This window comes from Triturus cristatus, chromosome 4_1, assembly GCF_964204655.1.
Source record: "Triturus cristatus chromosome 4_1, aTriCri1.1, whole genome shotgun sequence".
Taxonomy (NCBI): Eukaryota; Metazoa; Chordata; class Amphibia; order Caudata; family Salamandridae; genus Triturus; species Triturus cristatus.
Window position 1 is genome coordinate 1,026,943,479 of NC_140585.1, and position 8,752 is coordinate 1,026,952,230.

General features: G+C 45.1%; 1 pseudogene; it reads left to right on the forward strand.

Moving 5' to 3' along the window:
- Nucleotides 1-7,024: 7,024 nt before the first annotated feature.
- On the forward strand, nucleotides 7,025-8,274 carry LOC146856002 (28S ribosomal RNA; annotated as a pseudogene).
- Nucleotides 8,275-8,752: the final 478 nt, after the last annotated feature.

Genomic DNA, 8,752 nt, shown 5'->3' on the forward strand with positions numbered 1-8,752 from the left:
AAACATCTGGGGAAGGTGGCACCCGCTTTAAATGCCTTGCTGAACCCCCTTCTGAATTCTTCGCTGTCAACGGGAGTGGTCCTGCAGGCATGGAAACATGCTCTGATCCTGCCATTGATCAAGAAGCCTACCTTGGACCCCCTCATCCATGCCAACTATAGGCCTATTTCCCTTCTCCCTGCCCTGGCGAAAGTGGCCGAGAAATTTGCACATCGGACGATTTCCAATTTCATCGAAGGAAACGACCTGTTGCATGACACGCAATCTGGGTTCCGTGCAAATTTCAGCACGGAGTCGGCTCTTCTCGAGGTCACGGATGCCATCAGGGAAGTACTCGACTCTGGAGGAAGGGCCATTCTGGTAATGTTAGATCTGTCGGCGGCCTTCGACACCGTTCCTCATGATCGCCTCCTTGTAAGACTCTGGGAGAGCGGCATTCGGGGAACGGTGTGGAATTGGCTTAAATCTTTTCTGGCCGGCCGCCGGCAAACGATCTGGGCGCCCCCTTTCTCCGCTGATATGGCTCCACTAGAGGTAGGGGTACCGCAGGGTTCCATTCTTAGCCCCATGCTATTTAACATCTTTATGGCCCCTCTGGCGGTAGTCGCGGAGTCTTTTGGCGCCCAGATCGTATCTTACGCCGATGACACCCAGCTCCTGTTCACTTGTGATAGGGGCGGGTCATTCGACGGCGTACAGATCAGGGATTGCCTTGGTGCGGTTTTTGAGTGGTTCAGGTGTAATGGATTAAAGTGCAATTCCGATAAGTCGGAGCTGCTCTTTTTTGGTTGCACCTGTGAACCAGACTGGAAAGCTTGGTGACCACAAGATCTGTTTCCACCTGACAACGTGTCTCTCAAGGCTAAACATTTGGGAGTGATTGTGGACAGTGAATTGTCCTTTGGGCCACATGTTTCGTGCCTCTCAGGTAAATGCTTTGGCATTTTACGGATGCTGAGGAAGTTTCTTCCTCTAGTGTCTTTCCAGCATAGGAAGATTATTGTTCAGGCCTTGATCGGATCTCGACTGGACTACGCAAACGCCCTTTTCTTGGGTCTACCAAAATATCTTTTGACCCGTTTGCAAGTGGTCCAGAACTCGTCAGCCCGTGCTATTTACGGGCTCCCAAGAAGAGCAGGTGCCACGGCTTTACTGAATTCTTTACACTGGCTTCCGATTGCTAAAAGAATTCTTTTTAAGTGCCTGACTTTTGCCTTCAAAGCTTTACAAGGATCTGGCCCTAAGTACATAAGGAAACGTCTCTCCCGATATGTACCCAGCAGGTCTTTGAGATCATCTTGTCTATCCAAAATGACAGTCCCGGTTATCAGGCGTGCAAGGATGGGAGGTCGATCGTTCCGCTACCTAGCCCCGAAGGAGTGGAATGAACTACCACTTTCTCTCAGACAGGCTCCCAGTCTCCTTGCTTTTAGAAAAGAGCTTAAAACGTGGATTTTTACTAAATAAACTTTTTACTAAATAAACTTGATCCTTCTCTTCTGTCTGCTTTTTTAGTTGTTATGTCTTGTTTTGCCTGCCGATATTCTTCATCAAAGCGCCGGGATGCTCCTCGGAGTAGCCGAGCGCTATAGAAGAAATAAATTAACATAAATTAACATAACATAACAATGTAAATTAACGTATGGAATCAGTCAATACAAGGGATGATGTGGTGATTTATCAAATATGTCGATTGGAGTTTTCTCAAGAGTGCAGGAGTGGGATCTCATACATAAGAGTATTTGCACATTAGCATATCCAAAGAAATGATAGCAATGATTCACATCCTGGGCTAAGGGGTGTTCTAAAGATTGGATATAGGCAGGCTTTTCAGTTGTGGATCAAATCAAATGTGGGAGGGGTAAAACAGCATGGATTATGTTGTTCGTACTGTACAGTAACATTACACAAAATAAGTATAGGTGTTGAAATTGATATGTGTATTTTTCCTTTCTTTCAGCCCTGATGACTTCCAAGTGTGGATGAAATGCGTAGGCTGACGTATTTATGTTATATGAGTTCTTGGATCTAGTGTTTTGACAATATGCGTTTCTAAATAAACAACAGAACTTTTCTGCAAAGCAAGCTTGCCTATGGAGTTGATTTGTATTGGATACAATAATTGATTGATTACAATTGTGGGAATGACAACGCTCCTTTCAAAGTGTTGGTGATACTAAAGTACTGTGTATTTTCTCCAGCCCTTATATTTGCTAACCAGCACTCTGGGTCATCAGGAGAAGACCTCCCAAGCCTTCTTGCCTCTCCAGCTTAACATAGGCTAGCACTGTTGGCCTACAGCAAATAAAGTGGTTAATTCGCCCCATCCTAGTCGACATAAGTGAAACACGGAGGCCAGTAGGCATCACTGCTTGGTGTAGTTTCTGTTGTCCAAAACAATGGTAGTGCTGGAAAATATCCAGGACTTGCGCATCGATAAACATGTAAAGCACCCCTTCATTTCATTTCAGAATTCACTTCAGGCTGTCATAAATCCCTTTCAGAAATAAAATCAAGAGGAAAAATTATGTTCCCAAACACTAGCCCTCTCTATTAAGAGCTTCTGTAATTTGTTTGGTCGCACTACACCAATTAGGTAAGGATTGAACATTAAGAACATTTTGAAAGCCTGCTACACTTATAATAAACCAGTCACACCAATATTCCTCTTAATAACCCTCTCCCTTAATCCTCATAAAATGTACAAATATAAGAGAAAGCTCATAGATTCTGAATTGAAATACAACTACCTGCGCATAGGGGCCACAGTTTATAAGGGTGTCTGTTCATAGGGAAACCAAGTGAACAGGTCAATTATAGCGCATAGAAGATTTCCTTACAGTGGATTGTAAACCCATTCCAAGTATGGCTCAAGCCCCACATAGGTCTTTAAAGTAAGATGAGCCCCATCTAATATGTGTTTTAATTCCATCATTTTCCAGTGCTGTGCAGCTGCTAATTGATTTTTCCTCTTGAAGTGCATAATCATAGTTCGGTGAGTAAAACCTCTTGACAAGCTATTTTCTAGAGTTCTTTGTACATACAGCAGGTTGCAGTGGGTTGGGTTTTGCACCACAACAAATCAACAAAACATCAAGATCAGTGAAGCACACAAGACTCCACAATGATGAGAGAGAGTAGTAGATTTGCAAATCATGAAGGTTTATTAGCAGATTAGCAAAGTTACAAACTCAAATCATCTAAGGCTAACAAGATAAATGGTCAGTACTCAAATGTTTCCATTACACAAGTCAAGTCAATACAAAATTAGCAAACACAAACAATCGCTAGTAGTTGGTATAGAGAAAAAGAGAGCAAATTCACTTTCCCATTAAGGGAAGATTCCCTAAAATGCTAAGGTAGAGGAGATTAGGAAATGTGTGAGAGAAACCAAGCATGAGGTATCAGCAAGTAAAGCCTCTGAAAGGCAGTAAAAGTATCAGTCAAGTAAGTGGTATTGGATTTGAGCAGAGACAGTGTGTCACATATCAAGAGAGTGGAGAGGGGAATCTGCATCTAACTAGCTCAGCAATGCACAATTAAAACACAATGTTGACTCCAATGGAGCTAAAAACCGACCAGGATTGGATATTTTACAAAATCTGGAGATCAACCCTCTTCCCAGCTATCGCACCATCACACAATTGAAGACTTTTCTCTGCATCCTTCAAGATACATCTTGTAGCAGGATGATACATCACAGTCAACCTGTGCTCAGGGCAGGTTCATTATTCAGCTCTCTGTTTAAGGCAGATAGATAATCTTTCATACAGAAAGTTTACAAAACTGAAAATTAAATATGGGCAAATACAGCTTAGCTCCTGAAACAATCAAAAAATGCAAAGTCAGTTTGTGTTAATGTGAAGCTGGGGTGGAAGGTGTGCTTGTGGGTACAGAGAGACTCAGTGTGGCTGTGTGCCCAGGCTCACCAGATGGGCCAGGTTGGTCCTCCACGTTCATGGCTCCAGGAGAATACTCATCACTGAAGCCTTGATCCAGATGTGGGACTGAAGTCTGGGCGGTATCTTGACTCTGGCTAGATGTGCCAGATTGACCTGCCTGTTCAGACAAGAATTACATTGTTAGTGAGGTCAGTGTGATGTGTACATCAATTACACTTGGTTTGCAGTGAGTTCAGGCTCGGGAAGGTAAGTGATGGAGGTTCACATAATGAGCTCTCCTCGTAGTGTCACAGCCATTTAAAGTACATTAGGAGGCATCCATTACAGGAATTGGTCTTGGCCTGATCCTTTGCTTTTCTGATGTACTTCATTTTGGAATGTGGGATGGCCATGCCATCTCCAGATGACTTGAAGCCAAAACAGTGTAGAATGGGCATGTCTAATAGTACATTTCAAATCCTAGTTGTGTACTATACAGACATACACAGTACTTTGCAGTTGGATTATCATAGGAACTCCTGTGTGCTGTGCAGTGGCAATGGGTCATCAGGTTATTCATATCAGTTAATTCAGCTTTCTGCCTTCAAGATCCTACATGTTCTCACTTGCTAAGGTGTCATTCATGGCCTCATTCATTTAGGTTATGGAGAGCAAGGTATGTTTATGCAGAGTAGGCAGACAGGAGTCAGAGCTGAGCATTGAGTATGGAGTACTCAGTCCACATGATTTGGGAATCAGTCAGTTGTAGCATGGCTAACAGGTGAGTATGGACAAGGGCACAGCTGGCTATTGTTGTGAGCAAGCAGTATAGGGCCTCATGATAGTTGTAGTCTTTAGAATCTGTTGAAGCCCAGCCTTGAGCATTGGGGAGCTGCGTGTGAGCTGAAGTACAGCTGAGACATGGCTAACAGCTGATTATGGACAAGGAGCAGAGGTGGTTGTTGTTGGAAGTGAGCAGTATAGGGCTTCATGGTAGTTGTACTAGTTTCTTTCAACATTTCCTAAAAGACTCAAAAATGCTGCTTTTGTTTGCATTCCTATTACATCACGGTAGTTGTGGTGGCCCATACTATTGTACCTTTACAAATTGTTACAGTCCTGAGATGTAGATTTGATGGTGCTCCATTTGCAATATATATTCACACATATGAGATGTTATGGAGATGGTGAATTGTGATTTGATGTGCAGGGCTAGTGATTGCAAGTGGCATTCACACATCTCTGATACCTTGGCTACTGCATACTTGTTGAGCAGATGGACAACACTAAAGCAAGAGCACTGAGGTGTGTAAATGTAACATTGGTTTGTTGTGACAATTGGTGAGGTGTTACTTACCAGACTCCAATCCCCCAGATATTCCTGACGAGCTTTGGAGATGCACCTGTGTGCCTGTGAGTGGAACTGTGACCTGAGAGGAACTTGGCAGCATTCCCAGCAAGCCAGATGATTTTTCTTTGCTCTCTAAGACTGCTGCTCTCTACTGATGAAGGGCTCAACCCAGAAACACGTGTCTAGAGATATACAGCAATGTCTGCACCAACTTTAGTGAAAAACTCCAGCTAATTTTGAAGTAAGCATGAACTGTGTACTGCATTTACCAGGATGCAAAGGGCCGAAATGTGCAGGGATGTGAGGCAGTGTGCTCCCAATCCCCATTCCCCAAGATATTCCTGTCAAGTCCTCCAGAGGCTGGATGGCATGTACCTTCTCCTCCCAGGGTGTGAGTTTTAATGACACACAGGAGGTTCACCACAGTCTTCTAAGCCACCAGGTTGTGCCTGGAGGCCAGGTTCTTCACCCTTGTCTTGAGGTTGTGCCACCTCTTCATGATGTCGATATGTGTGGGCAGGATGCTACTTACAGCATTTACTTTGCTAACTCTCCTGTCCCATATTTGGGTCTTACTACTGACATAAGTTTGTTGGACTTCTGCTCCAAACAGTTGTGGCTCAACTCTAATGGTTTCATCCACCAGCACTGTCAACTCGGTTTCTGAAATAGTGGATTTTTCCCTGGTGGTATATTGATGTGACAGCGGGTGACAATGCAGGAAACAGAGTTGTGTTAGACTAGAAATGTTCAAGTTTGCGCATTGCCCTATGTAAGTTAGCATTCGCTGGGCCATTTTCTCTGCAGGCGCCATTTTAGACTGTTCAAAACGGATTTAGCTTGATTCCGAGAAATGTTCCACTATAAGTTTAATTTCTGCCATGTTAGACTTGTTCCCGTAATGAGTACACTGTTCCTATTAGCACATAACTCACTAGATAGTGGCCCTCTTCCACTAGTCTGGTGATGGGCCCGAATGAACGACCTTGGAATTGAGATACTTTGCAATGGTAGAACCGCTGACACTGTTTTTGTTTTTCATTACACTGTCTACCTGCACCTGCTGTAAATTCCACTGTGGGCGTGTTTAGCCCAGTTACGAAATGTACAGCACTCCTAGCGACTGGGTAGACCGGGCTCTGCTCTGAGTGTATATGAATAAACAGTTATTAGTTTATATTCTCTACTGTTTGACCGACTGTTCATTTGCTATGGAAGGCTGAGAGGTGGTCATTAGTGACCCGGGTGACCCTAAACGGGTCACTTCTTTCAGTTGAAAATAAGGAATAAGTAAAACAGCTGTGACAGACAAATGGCTATATATGTGTGTGGATTGTGTGTGATAGAAAAGTGTTTTAAGGCTTGGCTTCCCTCACTCAACAAGTGATCTGTGTGGCTGTGCTGCTGCGTAGTGGCAAAGCATCATGGTCTGGGATGGGTTATGTTTTTTGCACTGTGATTTGTAGGTGTTTCTATTTGTCAAGAGACATCAGCTTTGTGTGTATCACTGTTCTAGTGTTTCGCATTGGCTTTTGCGCGGCGGTCTGTAACTGTTTTGGGATGGCCAACAAGGAACCGCCACTACATGGGCATCTTTGTCTTCTGAACTGCACTGGAACCACAGTCCAGATGGCCTTGTCATCCCTATTGGCACAGCTTCAGACCGCCACGGTCCATTCAGTGGCTACTCTGATATATTTATTTCTTTTAATGAACAACACTCCTCTATGCTACCTAGTTTTGCGACCCCCAGCTGTCAAAGCATGTCAGTTACCCACCTGAACCATCTTTAAACAATGAGTCTAACACATGTCTGCGTTGGAGGGCCGAGCAAAACCCTCTGATGTTATGAGAGGGCTTGCACGCACTGTATGAGATGGGATCCTTCTCAAAAGCCAGTGGCAGGCCCACCACCTGCCTGTTTTACCCACTCCGCCGGTAGGTGGCGCGTGAGCATGCATGATACGACCCAAAAGATGGTGAACTATACTTGGGCAAGGGGAAGTCAGAGGAAACTCTGGTGGAGGTCCGTAGGGGTCCTGATGTGCGAATTGGTCATCCGACCTGTGTATGGGGTGAAAGACTAATCAAACCGTCTAGTAGTTGGTTCCTTTCGAAGTTTCCATCAGGATAGGTGATTGGAACTCTCAATTTTAACTGACAAAGTGAATAATTAGGGGTCTTGGGGCCAAAACGATCTCAACCTATTCTCAAACTTTAAATGAGTAAGAATCCTGTCTCTCTGGTGTGGAGCCAGGCATGGAATGTGAGTGCTTAGTGTTCCCCTTTTGTTAAGCAGAACTGGCAATGCTGATTAATTGAATGCTGGGTCAAGGCTAATGCTCATCAGACCCCAGAAAAGGTGTTAGTTGATATAGACAGCAGGATAGTGGCCATGGAAGTCAGAATAAGCTAAGGAGTTTGTAATAATTCACCTGCTGAATCAACTAGCCCTGAGAATGAATGGCACTAGAGCAACAGGCCCATACCTGGTTGTCACTGGTCTGAGAGCCGTGTGTGCTAAGCCACAACAAACAGGAGGGCCACTGCAGTGCGCATGGAACCCCAGGGCAAAGGCCCAGGTGGAGCTGCTGCAGATGCAGGTCTTGGTGGTAGTAGAAAATATTCAAATGGGAACTTTCAAAGCCAATTTGGAGAAGGGTTCCATGTGAACTGTAGTTGAACATTGGTCAGTTGGTCCTAAGAGATGGGTGGGCATGGTTTGGAAGGGATGAGCAATGGCCTCCATTGTCCTCAGCTGATCAAAAGGGAGTGGGGTTCAGATCACCGAACTCAGAGTGGCAGAGACGGGTGCCCTCGTGGCGTCCAGTGCAGTAATGCAAATGATCCCGGAGAAGCCGACGGGAGGCCAGGTTAGAATTTTCTTTTCTTTGTGAAGGGCAAGGCACCCTGTAATGGGTTTGCCCCGAGAGAGGGGTCCTAGAAAGGGAAAGTGTTCCAGGTCCAACAGTCTCTGTTGGGCCTTCGCGCCTGGCAGTGCCCATATCCGCAGCAAGTTTCCAAGGTGAACAGCCACTGGGATGTTAGAACAACGTAGGTGAAGGAAATCAGGAAGTCAGATCCATAACTTCAGAATAAGTATTGGCTCCAAGGGCTGAGGTGCGATGCACGGCTGGACGAGGCACCACCCTCTGGGGCGGCGGTGGCTCTGGACATGAGGCAGGCACTTCCTGTTGATTGCCCCAGCTGCGGTGGTCACCTCTTCCCTGCTTTCCCTGGGGAGCGGGACCGGTGTTCTGCCTCAGCCGGTGCCTAGATGTTCACTTAGGACTGGTGTGGACTAGGGGAATCTGACTGTTTAATTAAAGCAAAGCACTGTGAAGGCCCAAGGTAGGTCTTTACTCGACGTGATTTCTACCCAGTGCTCTGAATGTCAAAGTGAAGAAATTCAATGAAGTGTGGGTAAACAGCAGGAGTAACTATGACTCTCTTAACGTCTTCTCAGTTGTAGTAGCCTTTACCTCCAAGGTGTCACGCATGTAACTAGCACTATACCACT